At 46.4% G+C, this 19013-nt stretch overlaps 1 long non-coding RNA gene across 3 annotated transcripts in view; it reads left to right on the top strand.

Moving 5' to 3' along the window:
* LOC144263174 (uncharacterized) overlaps nt 1–18443 on the top strand; it is a 45164-nt gene extending 26721 nt beyond the window's left edge. For 2 of the 3 annotated variants that reach the window (XR_013345754.1, XR_013345752.1), the window contains 2 exons: nt 2717–2791; nt 15439–18443. This is a non-coding gene — a long non-coding RNA (uncharacterized LOC144263174). The remainder of the gene's footprint in view (nt 1–2716; nt 2792–15438) is intronic. The other variant, XR_013345756.1, reaches the window with a different exon arrangement.
* The last annotated feature ends 570 nt before the right edge of the window (nt 18444–19013 follow it).

Below are 19013 nucleotides of genomic sequence, written 5' to 3' on the forward strand. Positions count from 1 at the left end.
CCAATCCTCCAATTTGTCTAGGTCACTCTGGACCCTATCCCTACACTCCAGTGTATCTACTTCTCACCCCAGCTTAGTGTCATCTGTGATCTTGCTGAGGGTGCAATTCATCCCATCACCCAGATCATTAATAAAGATGTTGAACAAAACTGGCCCCAGGACTGACCCCAGGGTACTCCGCTTGATACCAGCTGCCAACTAGACATCGAGCCATTGATCACTACTCGTTGAGTCCAACAATCTAGCCAGCTTTCTATCCACTTTATAGTCCATTCATCCAATCTGTACTTCTTTAACTTGCTGGCAAGGATACTGTTGGAGACCATTATCAAAAGTTTTGCTAAAGTCAAGACATATCACATCGACCGCTTTCCTGATATCCACAAAACCAGTTATCTCATTGTAGAAGGCAGTCAGGTTGGTCAGGTATGACTTGCTCTTCGTGAATCCATGTTGACTGTTCCTGATCACCTTTCTCTCCACCAAGTACTTCAAAATGGATTCCCTGAGCACCAGCTCCATGATTTTGCCAGGGACTGAAGTGAGGCTGACTGGTCAGTAGTTCCCTGGGTTTTCTTTCTTCCCTTTTTAAAAGATGGGTATGATATTTGCCTTTTTCCAATCGTCCAGGACCTCTCCTGATCTCCACGAATTTTCAAAGATAATGGCCAATGGCTCTGCAATTACATCAGTCAACTCCCTCAGCACCCTTGGATCAGTTAGATCTGGACCCATGGACTTGTGCATGTCCAGCTTTTCTAAATAGTCTTTAACCTGTTCTTTCACCACTGAGGGCTGCTCACCTCCTCCCCATACTGCGTTGCCCAGTGCAGCAGTCTGGGATCTGACCTTGTCTGTGAAGACCAAGACATAAAAAGCATTGAGTATTCAGCTTTTTCCACATCATCTGTCACTATGTTGCCTCCCCCATTCAGTAACGGTCCCTTCTTCTTGCTGCTAACATACCTGTAGAAACCCTTCTTGTTACCCTTCACATCCCTTGCTAGCTGCAACTCCAATCGTGCCTTGGCCTTCCTGATTACACCCCTGCATGCTCTAGCAATATTTTAATACTCCTCCCTAGACATCTGTCCAAATTTCCACTTTTTGTAAGATTCCTTTTATGAGTTCAAGCTCACCGAAGATTTCACTGTTAAGCCAAGCTGGTCACCTGCCATATTTACTCTTCTTTCTGCACGTCGGGGTGGATTGTTCCTGCGCCCTCAATAAGGCTTCTTTAAAATACAGCTAGCTCTCCTGGACTCCTTTCCCCTTCAGATTAGCCTCCCAGGGGATCCTGCCCATCAGTTCCCTAAGGGAGTCAAAGTCTGCTTTTCTGAAGTCCAGGATCTGTATTTTGCTACTCTCCTTTCTTCCTTTTGTGAGGATCCTGAACTCAACCATCTCATGGTCACTGCTGCCTAGGTTGCCTTGGGGGTACATGGCTTCTCCTCTTCAACCTTTGGGGTGATTCTGCATTACTCATTGCCAGGGCAGTATAACGGTTCTCCATCACCATGGTGGGTGGGTTGGGAGTAGGGGTGGAGCACGGCCTGCTGCCAGAAGTAACCAGCTGCCAGTGTCCTCCCTGTACCAGAGCCTTATCCTCCTCCCCCGGTGGCATGACAGCAGCCCTCTCTAGCTGGATAGCGTTCTCAGCCTGGGAAATCTCCTTATGAATACTGTCAATGAATTCCTCGTATGCACAGATGTTCCTCAACCTAGCCACCTCCTCCTGTAGCTCTCCCACCTATATCCTGAGAGATTCCACCAGCAGGCACCTCTCACACTGGATGGTCCCCTCAGCCTGGTTTTCTGTGAGCGGGAAATACAGGCTACAGTCTCTGCAAATCCACACCAGGATCTGGGTAGAGGCATCCATGGTTAGGTTGTCTGTCTGGATATACACGCAGGTGGAGGAGACAGGAGTAGTCTGGACAGGCGATCTGGAATATGGGAGGTAATGTGTCTGATCCTTTGGGATTGGTAGAACCTTTTCTTTTTATGATGAAATATGATTTTCAGAAATCTTCATCATATTTGATTTGGATACCTGGATAGAGGCCTGAGGCTGGGTTGCTTTAAGGGAACTGTGTTGTTATTTTTGGGGCAACCAGTAAGGTAATAAAGAAGCTGCTTTATGCCAGCTTGGTAAATTTAAGTATTGAATTATCCACCAGCTTTGGGGTTTGTCTGCCCCATTCTTTGCAGTTCACCCTAATTGAGTGACCTTGGCTGGCCCCCACTAGGACCCCAGTCACACCCTCAATGCCAATTGGCAAGAAGTTCATTGTTCTATAGCAGTAGCTCCTGAGAGGCCTGACAAACTTACTATACCCAACACATTGCTTTCATAGTATTTATCCAAAGAGGGTCAAGTGAGGTATCTAATAAAATCTTATATCATACTAATCTTCATAAACATTGTGAGATGTATTTCTGGATGTGGGCGGTGGGTGAAGCTTCCACTTGGGGAGGCAGTATCTCCCTAGCCTGCCTCTTCTGCCTGTGGCCCCGCCCATACTCCACCCTGGTCTGCTTCTGGCCCCGTCCCCTGCTCTATCCAGGCCTCACCCGCTCCCTACTGTCTCCCTCCTCTCTTCCCTCCCCCTCCTGCTCACTCCTCCTCCCTGATCAGCACGTGCACATTCCCTTCTAGCCAAATCCCTGAACCTAAGCAAATGATATTTGAAAAGAACCCTCCACTTTTCTGCAGTTTCTGTCTAAAGAAAATGAAGCATGTTTTCCACGGAGTGCCTGATGGTGTTTGTGAAGACTGGACAAGCAGAAGGTACCTAATTAAAAGCACTAAACTTGGGAATAAAAAATGTCAGTCACAGGTTTTTTGATATACCCTGACATGCAGGCATGCTGCAAAACGGCCTTTTCAAGTGCCCCGACCCCCTCTCATTGATCCTGAGAAACATATAATGGCAAGCAGCAGTTAAAGCTAATTGAAAAATCTCTGTCCTTTCTCCCCACAATAAAAAAAGGTGTCAGGCCTCACCCTCAGCTGGCATTTGCACCCTGACAGGAAGAAAATGGCTGGAATCAGGCTGCAAAAGCTGCCACCTCATTTTCACTTCTTCACACAAACAAGCTTGAGCGCTTCCTATGTTTATTGTTTCAACAGCAGTAAGCACCTCAGGCAATGAATAAGAACTGCCAAGAGGAGTGGCTGCTGCAGCTAGAGATGAATCCTGGCAGTAAAATAAAGGGTGGCTGCTACTTTAACAACAATAATTCCTGCTCAACTCACAGAACCAAGAAGACAAAAAGTCCCACTGAGGCAGCATGGTGGTGCCAGCTTTATGTGCCTGACCAGCAGACCCTATATCCCCAGGGGCAAAGGAACCAAAACCCCAGTCCCATTCTCATGAGAAACTGGCCACCAGGCAAATGTAATCTCCCATCCACTGAAAAGAGTTGAGTCTTATCCTACCAATGAATCATAGAATCATAGAAGATTAGGGGTGGAAGAGATCTCAGGAGGTCATCTAGTCCAACCGCCTGCTCAGAGCAGGACCAACCCCAACTAAATCATCCTAGCCAGGACTTTGTCAAGCCGGGCCTTAAAAACCTCTAAGGATGGAGATTCCACCACTTCCCGAAGTAACCCATTCCAGTGCTTCACCACTCTCCTAATGAAATAGTTTTTCCTAATATCCAACCTAGACCTCCCCCACTGCAACTTGACACCATTGCTCTTTGTTCGGTCATCTGCCACCACTGAGAACAGCCGAGCTCCATCTTTGGAATCCCCCTTCACATAGTTGAAAGCAGCTATCAAATCCCCCCCTCACTCTTCTCTTCTGCAGACTAAATAAGCCCAGTTCCCTCAGCTTCTCCTCATAAGTCATGTGCCCAAGCCCCCTAATAATTTTCGTTGTCCTCTGCCATGAAAATAAGCTGCCAGGCAGGTCATGGGAAGATGCTACCGGATAACTAGTCGGCATCGTTTATGGTTGGAACTACGACAGTATCTGATCGTCTTCGAACCTCTGACTTTCGTTCTTGATTAATGAAAACATTCTTGGCAAATGCTTTTAAGTAGGTCTGCAATGCCTCCTCTCCTCCCTGCCACCACGTCCCTCCTCCCTCTGCCCCCCCTTTCCTTCCCTCCATACTCCTCTCCCCCCAGGCTCCCGCCGCTCAAGCTCTTTGTCCCCCCAGGCTCCAGCTGAGTGCTCCCCCTGCCCATCGCAGAATTTGAACAAGTTAAAAAACCTATTTGTCCCCAGCCCATTGCTTACCTGTGGGAACGCTCTGAAGGGCTCTGGCCCAGGTGGAGGGGGATCCATTCCTCCTGGCCATTTATTGCTCAGCCTCAGCCGCCCAGTCCCGCTTAGCTGGCACTGGCCCTGAGGACAGGACAGCATAGGGTGCCTACTGCCACAAGTGATCCAGCCCTCCCTGCAGCACACTGACTGACTACACACATAGTATAAGGCTGGCTGGCCTACCTGTGTCTTTGTTTAGCCCTCCCATCTCCCACTTTGAAAAGTGATGATGGGGGCGGGCCCAGTGGGGCCCTGTTTCCCCCCTTCTGGCAAGTTGCTACAGCATCACACAGTGGGAGGAGTTGTCCGATAAATTGAAATTCTCCTATGATCCAGGAGGAGTGCCTACTGCATGAATGAAGCATAAAGGTTTTGGAATTGTAAAAACTACTTGGCAAAATTGCACTTCTAAGCACTTTCTATCTGATGACCTCAAAGTACCTAACCAAAAACAATGAATTTACACAACTCCTGTGAGGCAGGCAAGTATTATTATTATCCATGTTTTTCGGCTGGAGAAACTGAGGCGCGGGCTAATTAAGTCCCTTATCCGCTGTCTTTTTAAATCAATGGAAAGACTCCCCTGGAGATCAAGCCTTAAATGGTCCAATGTCACACTGGAAATCTGTGATGAGGGGCCATTAATAAAACCCCAGATCTTCACTTTTCCAGCAGTGGGGAGCACAGAGCACTGGCTGCATTGAGGTGGGAGATCTCCCTGAAGCCTCCACCTCCTCCAGTACAGGGACTCGGCAGTGAGACTGCGCCTGACCTTGACACAGCGCAAGGCCTGGGCCTGCCACAGAAACACCCTGGGGCCCTGCCCCTCTGTGCCAGCCACAGTAGGTGTGGCTGAGCAGGCTCAGCCCAGCAGGATCCAAGTGTGGAGAGGCTTAGTGTGGGGGGATCCAGGTGTGGGATGAGAGGTTTCTGTGTGGGGCAATCTGGATGTGGGCAGCTCAGTGGGAGATCTGGATGCACAGCCGCATGTTTGGGGGTTCTGGGTGCACGGGCAATGGGACTCTGCAGGGGATCCAGGTGGTGGTGGTTGGGCTCAGCAGGGGGGTTTGGGTGTGGGGCTTGGCGGGGGGGGTATCTAGATGCTGGGGGAGTGGGGCTTGATGGGGTGGGGGTCCAGGTGCAGCTTGTTGGGGCTCAGTGGGGTGAGGGTGTGAGTGGGGGGTAGGGCTTGTCAGGGTGAGGGTTCGATGGGCCTGCTTAACAGAGAAGTCCCAGCTGCTGCCGAGCGGACACTGCAAGCTGGGCTCCCGCTTCTCCCCGCAATTCCCCTACCCCTTTTCTTCACCATCCCCCTCCCCTCACTCCCACATCCCCCAGCCCTTGCCCTATTCCACCTCCCTCCCTTCCCCCACTGCCTCTTCCCCCCACCCCCGTCCCCCCTTCCCTTATTTCCCCACCCTCTTACCCAGCCCCACCGTGGGCACTCGCTGTTCTACAGGAAATAGGAAGGCTCCCAGCACACAGAACGGGAGCCCCACTGGTACTAGGACCTAGGAGGCTGCGTTCAGCTGCAGAGTCAGTGGAGCCCGAGAGGCAGCCTCCAAGCGGGGCAGCTCAAAGCGTTTGCAGAAATGAGGGACGAGAATGGCGCGCACCCTCGTGTGCCCTGCCTCGCCTAGCGTCTGTCTGGAGGGGGGCAATCCTTCCCCCCCCCCCAAAAAAAACTGCACACATGGTCGTCGCCGCCCCACCGCGGCTTTCCTGCGTGGCTGGGAGAGCCTAGCTGACTGGACTGTGAGCTTGTCTATGTTCCATGCAGGTTCAGGGGTGGCTGAGGAGGCGATCTGCTACTCAGCCTTCTCAGCCGCCCCAGAACCTGCATGAACCATAACACAGAAAAACATCTGGAAGGTGGGGGGGGGGACATCTGGGGCCACCACGTCCCAGTGTTCGGCGGCGGGGCTGCGGCACCTGCGTGGGAAGGCGCCGCATGTGTCTGGGTGATATTTAAGATGTGTCTGTATACTGGACAGTATGCTGTATGCTCTGAATCAAAGCAGGGTTGACAAGCAGGTTTTTTTGACCACACAAAGGCTGTATATTCACCTGTCTGCCTTGATTCACATGGAAAATAAGCATTCTAAGCAAACACAGCGGAAGCCTGTCCTGAGGATGTGAAGGCAACATGGAGCCAGCACACCAGGGAATAAATCGAGAGGAGGGGGTCACTCTGACCGTGGGACAAAACAATGGACTTTGGGGTTATAGGAAGAAGGCAAAAGGACACTTTTTTATTCTTCTCTTCTACTTAGCGTATACGCAACGTGCCTCAGGTGGCACGTGGCCAGGATCCATAGCTGAATTTGATCAAGTGGTTGAATTATTAGCTTCCCCAGCCGCGGCTGGGTACTGATGGGGCCGGGGAGTGTGACTTGATGAATGCTGATCCTCCACTGAGATGGCGAAAAGGACAGTACCTTTTGCATTCAGGAAAGGGGGATTCCAGCCATGTTCGTTGGAGGTGCTGGGAGATTGTTTTAGGTGTGATAAACTACTTCAGACAAGTTTCAGAGTAGCAGCTGTGTTAGTCTGTATGCCCAAAAAGAAAAGGAGTAAAAATAAATAAATAAATTTGTTAGTCTCTAAGGTGCCAAAAGTACTCCTTTTCTTTTTACTTCAGACAAGGCTTTTAGCCTGTTAAAGTTCTGTTTAGACTCTAGGAAACATGTTCAAATTTTTTTATATATATAACCATTTCCTTTTCCATCATTATATTTATTATCTGTCTCTTAAATTGTAGCTTTTGATAATAATAAACTTACGATTGTTTTCACTCTATATCTCAGGGCTGTGATGTTATATTGGAGCTGATTCTCAGTTGAGCCAAACAAGCTCGTGTGTGCACTGTTCTTTCGGGAACAGCTTACTAGGTATCTTCTGTGAATGTCTAGTGCAGCCTTTCTCAGACTGGGGATCCTGATCCAAAAGGGGGTCACAAGGCTATTGTAGGAGATAAAAAATATTGTGATAACCTTTAGATCCTTTGCATTTCATTGCAGTGCTTTAACAGTTAACCCTTAACATGGGGATACCATATGTACATGACCTTGTTTTTGGTCCAAAGGGTGGCATGGTATAGTATTGCCACCCTTACTTCTGAACTGCTGCTGGTGGCCAGAGTCTGGTGGCTGCTGTACCTCCCCCCCCCCCTTTTTCCTTCCCCTCGCAGTGTCCTCTATTTGGTAACTTAAAATATGGTAACCCTATATCTACAGTAATTTGCTATCCCTTTTTTGGGGTTGGGGGATCAAGCTTGAAATATTTCAAAGGGGCTGGACACTGCAGGGCTGTTAACCTACAAGGCAAGGTGGGGCCGGCAGAAACCTGAGGAAACTGTCTGGGTAGGTAATAGGTTGGTATTGTCAGGGAACTGACACACATAGTTAAGCACAAGCAAATTTTCCTCTTGAGGGAGGCAGGGGAGAACAAGATGACTCACAGTCCTGGGCTCCCAGAGAAAGCATCACAGCCAGACTTGATTTTAAATGGAGCCAGAGATTAACTTTTTCCTAAATTCTACATATCAGAAAATTTTCCTACCCTACAAGATGAAAGAAAATGACATGGATCTACAGTGTTCTTAGCACAGCTTTCGAACACTCTGCAGTCCATCAAGGTTTCATGCAAACATCTCTAAATTAAAATATATATATTTTTAGATAGAACTGTTCTAAGTATCATAAAACAGAGCTTTTAAACTGTTGTTCATGAACCACTTGTGGTCCTCAGAGAACCAGTTGGTCATTTGATAATGGCTTTCCTCATATTTAGAAGTCTAAAAATGGCATTAAATACTTCCATAATGTTACTATTCCATGTCAGAAACTGCTGTAGTTGCCACAGGGATGTAAGTGAATGAGCAGGAAATCCACGTGATCATGAAGGTGGTATTATGTGGTCCAGGAGAGTCTTGCTATTTAAGATATGGTCCGCCCTATTAAAAAAAAAAGTTTGACATCCCATCAAAAGAATGAATAGAGGTCAGCTGGGTCTGCTCCTGTTCCTAGTGAAGGAAATGGTGAAACTCCCACTGATTTCTATGGGAGCTGGATCACATCTTTTTTTTAGCTAGTGGCAGAAAAATATCAGATATTCATTAACAACATCTGTCTTTTTAACAAGTGGGATAAACACAGGATTGGGGTAGTGTCAAATCCATTATAAATGCTGAAGAAATCAACTTCAATGGACAGGTCGTGTCTGAAAATGGCCTGTTCAGAACATGTGTTTGTTTGCACAGGAACAAGAGAACTAAAAAAGTGCCAGTGCCAACATGGGTAAACAACAAAGTAAAAGAAGCAGTGAGAGGCAAAAAGGCATCCTTTACAAAGGGGAAGTTAAATCCTAGTGAGGAAAATAGAAAGGAGCATAAACTCTGGCAAATGAAGTGTAAAAATTTAATTAGGAAGGCCAAAAAAGAATTTGAAGAACAGCTAGCCAAAGACTCAGAAAGTAATAGCAAAAAATGTTTTAAGTACATCAGAAGCAAGAAGCCTGCTAAACAACCAGTGGGGCCACTGGATGATCAAGATGCTAAAAGAGCATTCAAGGACTAGAAGGCCATTGTGGAGAAACTAAATGAATTCTTTGCATAGGTCTTCATGGCTGAGGATGCGAGGGAGATTCTCAAACCTGAGCCATTCTTTTTAGGTATCAAATCTGAGGAACTGTCCCAGATTGAGGTGTCATTAGAGGAGGTTTCGGAACAAATTGATAAACTAAACAGTAATAGTCACCAGGACCAGATGGTATTCACCCAAGAGTTCTGAAGAAACTCAAATGTGAAATTACAGATCTATTAACTGTGGTTTGTAGCCTGACATTTAAATCAGTTTCTGTACCAAATGACTGGAGGATAGCTAATGTGACGTCAATTTTTAAAAAGGGTTCCAAGGTGATCCTGGAAATTACAGGCCGGTAAGCCTGACTTCAGTATCAGGAAAACTGGTAACAAAAGAATTTTGGTAAATTCTGGTAAGAACAAGATCCTCAGACACATAGATGAGCATAATTTGTTGGGGAAGAGTCAACATGGTTTTTCTAAAGGGAAATCATGCCTCACCAATCTACTAGAATTCTTTGAGGGGGTCAACAAGCATGTGGACAAGGGGGATCCAGTGAATATAGTGTACTTAGATTTTCAGAAAGCGTTTTACTAGGTCCCTCACAAAAGGCTGTTAAGCAAAGTAAGCTGTCATGGAATAAGGGGGACAGTCCTCTCATGGAACAGGAACTGGCTAAAAGATAGGAAACAAAGGGTAGGAATAAATGGTCAGGTTTTAGAAAGGAGAGAGGTAAACTGTTGTGTCCCCCAGGGGCCTGTACTAGGATCAGTCTTATTCAACATATTCATAAATGATCTGGAAAAAGGGGTAAACAGTCAGGTTGCAAAATTTGCAGATGATACAAAACTACTCAAGATAGTTAAGTCCCAAGCAAACTGCAAAGAGCTACAAAAGGATCTCACAAAATGGGGTGACTGGGCAACAAAATGGCAGATGAAATTCAATATTGATAAATGCAAAGTAATGCACATTGGAAAACATAATCCCTACTATACCTATAAAATGATGGGGTCTAAATTAGCTGTTAGCACTCAAGAAAGAGATCTTGGAGTCATTGTGGATAGTTCTCTGAAAACATCTACTCAATGTACAGCAGCAGTCAAAAAAGCAAACAGAATGTTTGGAATCATTATGAAAGGCATAGATAATAAGACAGAAAATATTACATTGCCTCTATATAAATCCATGGTACGCCCACAGCTTGAATAGTGCATCCAGATGTGGTCACCCCATCTCAAAAAAGATATATTTGAATTGGAAAAGGTGCAGAAAAGGGCAACAAAAATTATTAGGGGTATGAAACGGCTTCCATATGAGGAGAGATTAATAAGACTAGGACTTTTCAGCTTGGAAAAAGAGATGACTAAGGGGGGATATGAAAGAGGTCTATAGAATCATGACTAGTGTGGAGAGAGTAAATAAGGAAGTGTTATTTACTCCTCCCCATAACACAAGACCTAGGGGTCACCAAATGAAATTAATAGGCAGCAGTTTTAAAACAAATAAAAGGATTTTTTTTTCAAACAATGCAAAGTTAACCTGTGGAATTCCTTGCCAGAGGATGTTGTGAAGGCCAAGATTATAACAGGGTTCAAAAAAGAACTAGATAAATTCACGAAGGATAGGTCCATCAATGGCTATTAGCCAAGATGGGCAGGGTTGATGTCCCTAGCCTCTGTTTGCTGGAGGCTGGGAATGTTTTTGGAGAGTGTTGGGGACAACTTCCTGGTACAAGTGCTGCAGGAACCAACTAGGGGCCATGCTTCTCTTGACCTGCTGGTCACAAACAGGGAAGAATTGGTAGGGGAAGTAGAAGTGGGTGGCAACCTGGGCAGCAGTGACCATGAGATAGTTGAGTTCAGGATCCTGACAAAAGGAAGAAAGGAGAGCAGCAGAATATGACCCTGGACTTCAGAAAATCAGACTTTGACTCCCTCAGAAAGGAGAGAGGTAAATTGTTGTGTCCCCGGGGGCCTGTACTGGGATCAGTCTTATTCAACGTATTCATAAATGATCCTGATGGGCAGGATCCCCTGAGAGGTGAATATGAGGGAAAAGGAGAACAGGGGAGCTGGCTGTATTTTAAAGAAGCCTCTAAAGAGAACAGGAGTACTTGTGGCACCTTAGAGACTAACCAATTTATTTGAGCATGAGCTTTCGTGAGCTACAGCTCACTTCATCAGATGCATACCGTGGAAACTGCAGCAGACATTATATACACACAGAGATCATGAAACAACACCTCCTCCCACCCCACTGTCCTGCTGGTAATAGCTTATCTAAAGTGATCATCAAGTTGGGCCATTTCCAGCAGAAAACCAGGTTTTCTCACCCTCCGCCCCCCCCCCCCCCCACAAACTCACTCTCCTGCTGGTAATAGCCCATCCAAAGTGACAACTCTCTTCACAATGTGTATGATAATCAAGGTGGGCCATTTCCAGCACAAATCCAGGTTCTCTCACCCCCTCACCCCCCTCCAAAAACCACACACACAAACTCACTCTCCTGCTGGTAATAGCTCATCCAAAGTGACCACTCTCCCTACAATGTGCATGGTAATCAAGGTGGGCCATTTCCAGCACAAATCCAGGCTTTCTCACCCCGCCCCCCTTTTCCCGGGGACACACACACACAGACACAAACTCACTCTCCTGCTGGCAATAGCTCATCCAAACTGACCACTCTCCAAGTTTAAATCCAAGTTTAACCAGAACGTCTTGGGGGTGGGGTAGGAAAAAACAAGGGGAAATAGGCTACCTTGCATAATGACTTAGCCACTCCCAGTCTCTATTTAAGCCTAAATTAATAGTATCCAATTTGCAAATGAATTCCAATTCAGCAGTTTCTCGCTGGAGTCTGGATTTGAAGTTTTTTTGTTTTAAGATAGTGACTTTCATGTCTGTGATTGCGTGACCAGAGAGATTGAAGTGTTCTCCGACTGGTTTATGAATGTTATAATTCTTGACATCTGATTTGTGTCCATTTATTCTTTTACGTAGAGACTGTCCAGTTTGACCAATGTAAATGGCAGAGGGGCATTGCTGGCACATGAGGGCATATATCACATTGGTGGATGTGCAGGTGAACGAGCCTCTGATAGTGTGGCTGATGTTATTAGGCCCTGTGATGGTGTCCCCTGAATAGATATGTGGGCACAGTTGGCAACGGGCTTTGTTGCAAGGATAAGTTCCTGGGTTAGTGGTTCTGTTGTGTAGTATGTGGTTGTTGGTGAGTATTTGCTTCAGGTTGCGGGGCTGTCTGTAGGCAAGGACTGGCCTGTCTCCCAAGATTTGTGAGAGTGTTGGGTCATCCTTCAGGATAGGTTGTAGATCCTTAATAATGCGTTGGAGGGGTTTTAGTTGGGGGCTGAAGGTGACGGCTAGTGGCGTTCTGTTATTTTCTTTGTTAGGCCTGTCCTGTAGTAGGTGACTTCTGGAACTCTTCTGGCTCTATCAATCTGTTTCTTCACTTCCGCAGGTGGGTATTGTAGTTGTAAGAAAGCTTGACAGAGATCTTGTAGGTGTTTGTCTCTGTCTGAGGGGTTGGAGCAAATGCGGTTGTATCGCAGAGCTTGGCTGCTGAGTTGGAATTCATTTGCAAATTGGATACTATTAATTTAGGCTTAAATAGAGACTGGGAGTGGCTAAGTCATTATGCAAGGTAGCCTATTTCCCCTTGTTTTTTCCTACCTCCCCCCCCCCCCCCCGACGTTCTGGTTAAACTTGGATTTAAACTTGGAGAGTGGTCAGTTTGGATGAGCTATTGCCAGCAGGAGAGTGAGTTTGTGTGTGTGTGTGTGTCCCCGGGAAAAGGGGGGGGGGTGAGAAAGCCTGGATTTGTGCTGGAAATGGCCCACCTTGATTACCATGCACATTGTAGGGAGAGTGGTCACTTTGGATGAGCTATTACCAGCAGGAGAGTGAGTTTGTGTGTGTATGGGGGTGGGGGGGTGAGAAAACCTGAATTTGTGCTGGAAATGGCCCACCTTGATTATCATGCACATTGTAGGGAGAGTGGTCACTTTGGATGAGCTATTACCAGCAGGAGAGTGAGTTTGTGTGTGTGGTTTTTGGAGGGGGGTGAGGGGGTGAGAGAACCTGGATTTGTGCTGGAAATGGCCCACCTTGATTATCATACACATTGTGAAGAGAGTTGTCACTTTGGATGGGCTATTACCAGCAGGAGAGTGAGTTTGTGTGGGGGAGGGTGGAGGGTGAGAAAACCTGGATTTGTGCTGGAAATGGCCCACCTTGATGATCACTTTAGATAAGCTATTACCAGCAGGACAGTGGGGTGGGAGGAGGTATGGTTTCATGATCTCTGTGTGTATATAATGTCTGCTGCAGTTTCCACAGTATGCATCCAATGAAGTGAGCTCTAGCTCACGAAAGCTCATGCTCAAATAAATTGGTTAGTCTCTAAGGTGCCACAAGTACTCCTTTTCTTTTTGCGAATACAGACTAACACGGCTGTTACTCTGAAATCTAAAGAGAACCTGTTCTGTTATTGAGAGCACAGGAACAAATGATCCTGATGTGCAGAAAGAATAGAAAATATGGCAGGCAACCAGCTTGGCTTCACAGAGAAATCTTCAGTGAGCTTAGACACAAAAAGAAAGCTTACAAGAAGTGGAAATTTGGACAGATGACTAGGAACGAGTATAAAAATATTGCTCAAGAATGCCGGGGTGTAATCAGCAAGGCCAAAGCACAACTGGAGTCACAGCTAGCAGGGGATGTGAAGGGTAGCAAGAAGGGTTTCTACAGGTATGTTAGCAACAAGAAGAAGGGACCCTTACTGAATAGGGGAGGCAACCTAGTGACAGATGATGTGGAAAAAGCTGAAGTATTCAGTGCTTTTTTTGCCTCAGTCTTCACAGACAAGGTCAGCTCCCAGACTGCTACACTGGGCAGCACAGTAGGGAAGGAGGTGAGCAGCCCTCAGTGGTGAAAGAACCGGTTAAGGACTATTTAGAAAAGCTGGACATGCACAAGTCCATGGGTGCGGATCTAATGCATCTGAAGGTGCTGAGGAAGTTGGCTGATGTGATTGCAGAGCTATTGGCCATTAGCTTTGAAAACTCATGGTGATCAGGGGAGGTCCCGGACTATTGGAAAAAGGCAAATATAGTGCCCATCTTTAAAAAAAAAGGAAAAAAGAGAATCCAGAGAACTACAGACTGGTCAGCCTCACCTTAGTCCCTGGAAAAATCATGGAACAGGTCCTCAAGAAATCCATTTTGAAGCACTTGGAGGAGAGGAAAGTGATCAGGAACAGTCAACATGGATTCACAAAGTGCAAGTCATGCCTGACCAACCTGATTGCCTTCCATGATGATAACTGGCTCTGTGGATATGAGGAAAGTGGTGGACGTAGTATATCTTTACTTTAGCAAAGCTTTTGGTACAGTCTCCCACAGTATTCTTGCCAGCAAGTTAAAAGAGCATGGATTGGATTAATGGACTATAAGGTGGATAGAAAGCTGGCTAGATCGTCGGGCTCAGCAGGTAGTGATCAATGGCTCAATGTCAAGTTGGCAGCCGGTATCAAGTGGACTGCCCCAGTGGTCGGTCCTGGGGCCAGTTTTATTCAATATCTTCATTAATGATCTGGATGATGGGATGGATTGCACCCTCAGCAAGTTTGCGGTTTACACTAAGCTGGGGGGAGAGGTAGATACGCTGGAGGGCAGGGATAGGGTCCAGAGTGACCTAGACAAATTGGAGGATTGGGCCAAAAGGAGTCTGATGAGGTTCAACAAAGACAAGTGCATAGTCCTGCACTTAGGATGGACGAATCCCACACACTGCTACAGGCTGGGGACCGACTGACTAAGCAACAGTTCAGCAGAAAAGGACCTGGGCATTACAAGATGTTGGATATGAGTCAACATTGAGCCGTTGTTGCCAAGAAGGCTAATGACAGATTGAGCTGCTTTAGTAGGAGTGTTGATAGCAGATGAAGTGATTATTCCCCTCTTTTCGGTACTGGTGAGGCCACATCTGGAGTATTGCATCCAGTTTTGGGGTCCCCACTATAGAAAGAATGTGGACAAATTGGAGAGAGTCCAGCGGAGGGCAATGAAAATGATTAGGGGCCTGGGGCACAAGATTTACGTGGAGAGGCTGAGGGAACTGGGTTTATTTAGTCTGCAGAAAAGAAAAGTGGGTGGATTTGATAGTAGCCTTCAACTACCTGAAGGGGGGTTCCAAAGAGGATGGAGCTCAGCTGTTCTCAGTGGTGGCAGATGACAGAACAAGAAGCAATGGAGGACAGGGGGACAGTGGTGGTGTCTAGGTTGGATATTAGGAAAAACTATTTCACTAGGAGGGTGGTGAAGCACTGGAATGAGTTACCTAGGGAGGTGGTGGAATCTCCATCCTTAGAGGTTTTTAAGGCCCATCTTGACACAGCCCTGGCTGGGATGATTTAGTTGGGGTTGGTCCTGCTTTGAGCAGGGGGTTGGACTAGATGACCTCCTGAGGTCTCTTCCAACCCTAATCTTCTATGATTCTAATGGGCAAAAGGGGACAGATCACTTTATAATAACCTGTTCTGTTCATTCCCTCCAGGGCACCTGACATTGGCCACTATCAGAAGACAGGATACTGGGCTAGATGGACCTTTGGACTGACCCAGTATGGCTGTTCGTATGTTCTAACAAAAACAGAGGCCATCAGAAGCATTAACTTAATGAAAAAAATAAGGGTAATTATTGTTAACCATATTTTTGGCACCACGGAAAAACACTAGTGCCCCAATAGCACTTCTGCTTGCATTAGATGGATGATCACTATAAGTCGATGTCCAATACTAAAATTGCTTGTTTTCATATTTTAATTTGTCTTCACATAGCTATTTGTGAATTTCAAATCTAAATGCCTCCACACATGAGAAGTTGACTAGCAACTTATTTTCCTTCTCCATTATCTAGCAGTGCAAACACACAGGAGGTAATTTTCAGTTCCATTAATAATATGAGAAGTTGCAAGTCTACTATTGTCTGCAAATCCCTGAAACAAACCCTTTACTGATTTTGTTTAGACTTATAATTATACAATTTCCATTTTTCTTTTCTTTTTTAAAAAAAACACTACACTACAAGTCAGATCTTAGGCTGATGTAAATCAGCATACCTCTATGAAATAAATGGAACTGTGCCAACTTACAGTAGCAGAAGCCCCGGGGCCCTGAGCCCCACCACCCAGGGCTGAAGCCGAAGCAACTTCATGGGGCCCCCTATGGCGTGGAGACCCAGGCAATTGTCCTGGTTGCTACCCCTTAACACTGGCCTGGATTTCATATGCATAAAAACATTTGTTGTGGCACAGGTGGGCTGTGGAGTTTTTATAGCATGTTGAGGGGGCCTCAGAAAGGAAAAGGTTGAGAACCCCTGTCCTGGATCACTATCATGTGAACTCCTGTATCACTGTAACAGTCATGGAGTCACAGACAGTTCCTTTACACCTTCCAGTCTATCTTGCCACCCAGACAAACTGGATTTAGTGATAAATGGTCACTTGCACCCAAAAAAATCACACAATATTCAGGTTGCTTCCGGTCCCGAGAGACCGATCAGTCACTTACCTACCCTTGGGGAAATTCTGTGCCAAAAAAATAAAAATTCTGTACACAATATTTTAAAATTCTTCATATTTTATTTGTCAAAATAACACTATATAAACAATCCAGTTTCCATATTTTTGATAATTTATTTCAAAATACCTATCATCAAGTATGTCTAACAATACGGACAAAAAAAGATTCAGGAATTATTTTTGACAAACAGATTTCTTATTAATATATATTAATATAGTATATTAATATAGTACCTGAGTAATTCATTTAAACTACAATACAGAAACATATTTCTGCACCCCTCAGAAGCAGTGTAAAGGCTTGGGAGAGTCAGGAGTAATGTAGGAGCTGAGAGAAAAGGACAGAGCCCAGGAATGAACCTGGAGGGTTGTTGAGTGTGGGTGGGAGAAATATGGAACAGTTTATTTTGGGAGGGATTGTTAGGGAGTTGAGGAGCCTCCCCCATGCAGACCATGGCTGATCCTGAGCCTCTCCCATTCAGTTAGGCACATCTGTCCCTGTTTCCATGTATGTATGCACCCCCCCATCCCCATATAGCCATGGAACCCCCTCCCCCATCCCTATGTGGTCCTGGAGCCTCCCTAACCCCCTATCCACATGTGGCCCTGGAGGCCCCTCCTGCCGTCATCCCCATGTGGCCCAGAGCACCCATTCCAATTCAGCCCCTGGCTCAATGCTGTCACCCCACTAGCTCCTGAGTCCACACCCATCTGTCCCCACACTAGCCCTTCTGACTCCAGTCTGTAACCCCCCAGCAGCCCTGTGTGCCCCACTGTGCCTTCTAATCTGGCTCCACTGCCAGGCTGCTGTAATGAACACAGCCAGCTGATAGCTGTTACTGCCAGTCAGCCAGCTGGTGGGTGAAAGGCAGAACTGCAGCACTTTGTGGGCAGAATGTATGTTCTGCAGATAAAAAAAAATCTGCAGTGGATGTGAATTCTGTGTGTGCACAGTGGTGCAGAATTCCCCCAGGAGTGACTTACCCAGGTCACCAGTAACCTAGATCTTAAACCAGATACAACACCTGTAGCCAATTCTGTAATAAACTATCTAAAGGTTTGGAGTGGGCAAATATACTGTGGGGGCTGCTGTGATCCAAGTAGCCAATGCAATCACTTATGTTCTGCTAACAAGGGTAGTGATGTTGGGAAATGTGCAGGTCATAGTGGATGGCTTTGCTGCAATAGGGTTCCCTAACTGTAATGGGGCAATAGACGGAACACATATCCCTATCTTGGCACCAGACCACCTTGTCAACCAGTACATAAATCGCAAGGGGTAATTCTCAATGTTGCTGCAAGCACTGGTGGATCACAAGGGATGTTTCACCGACAACAACGTGGGATGGCCAGGAAAGGTGCATGATGCTCGCATCTTTAGGAACTCCGGACTGTTCGAGAAGCTGCAAGAGGGAATTAATTCCCAGACCAGAAAATTACCTTGGGGGATGTTGAAATGCCAATAGTTATCCTTGGGGACACAGCCTATCCCTTGCTCCCATGGCTCATGAAGCTGTACACAGGCAGCCTGGGCAGTAGTAAGGAGCAGTTCAACTATAGGCTGAGCAAGTGCAGAATGTGCCTATGGACATTTAAAAGCTCGCTGGCGCTGTTTGCTGACTAGGTTAGATCTCGGTGCAACCAATATTCCCATTGTTATTGCTGCTTGCTGTGTGCTCCATAATATCTGTGAGAGTAAGTGGGAGACGTTTATGGCGGAGTGGGAGGTTCAGGCAAATCGCCTGGCGGCCAAGTTTGAGCAGCCAGACACCAGGGCGATTAGAAGAGCACAACTAGGCCCACTGCACATCAGAGAGGTTTTGAAAACCAGTTTCATGACTGGCCAGGCTACCGTGTGACAGCTGTGTGTGTTTCTCCTTGATGTAAACCCACCCCCTTTGTTGATTTTAATTCCCTGTAAGCCAACCACCATCCCCCCTTCAATCACAGCTGGCAAAGGAAATAAAGTCATTATTGTTTTGAAACCATGTATTCTTTCTTTATTAATTGAAAAAAAAGTGAGATAACTGACAAGGTAGCCAAGGTCGGATAGGGGAGGAGGGAAGGACAAGGCCACATTTTTGATTTGTTGCCACACTGCAAATCAAAACTGTTTGAATGAGAGCCTTCTCTTGCTTGGGCCATCCTCTGGAGTGGAGTGGCTGCGTGCCCAGAGCCTCCCCTCCCCCACCCCGCATTCTTGGGCATCTGGGAGAGGAGGATATGGAACTTGGAGAGGAGGGCAGGTGGTTATACAGTGGATGCAGTGGTGCTCTTGTTGCCTTTTCTGCAGTTCCACCAGATGCCTGAGCATGTCTGTTTGCTCCCCCATTAGCCTCAGCATCACCTTCTGCCTCTTCTCATCGCGCTCACTTAACGCTTTCTTGGCCTCTGACACTGTATGCCTCCATGCATTCAGCTGTGCCCTATCAGTATGGGAGGACTGCATGAGCTTGGAAAACATGTCATCACGAGTGAGTTTTTTTGCATTCTAATCTGCAGTAACCTCTGGGACAGAGATGATAGGGGGAGCGTAGAAACATTTGCAC

The sequence above is a fragment of the Eretmochelys imbricata genome, chromosome 3 (assembly GCF_965152235.1).
Source record: "Eretmochelys imbricata isolate rEreImb1 chromosome 3, rEreImb1.hap1, whole genome shotgun sequence".
NCBI classification, from domain to species: Eukaryota; Metazoa; Chordata; order Testudines; family Cheloniidae; genus Eretmochelys; species Eretmochelys imbricata.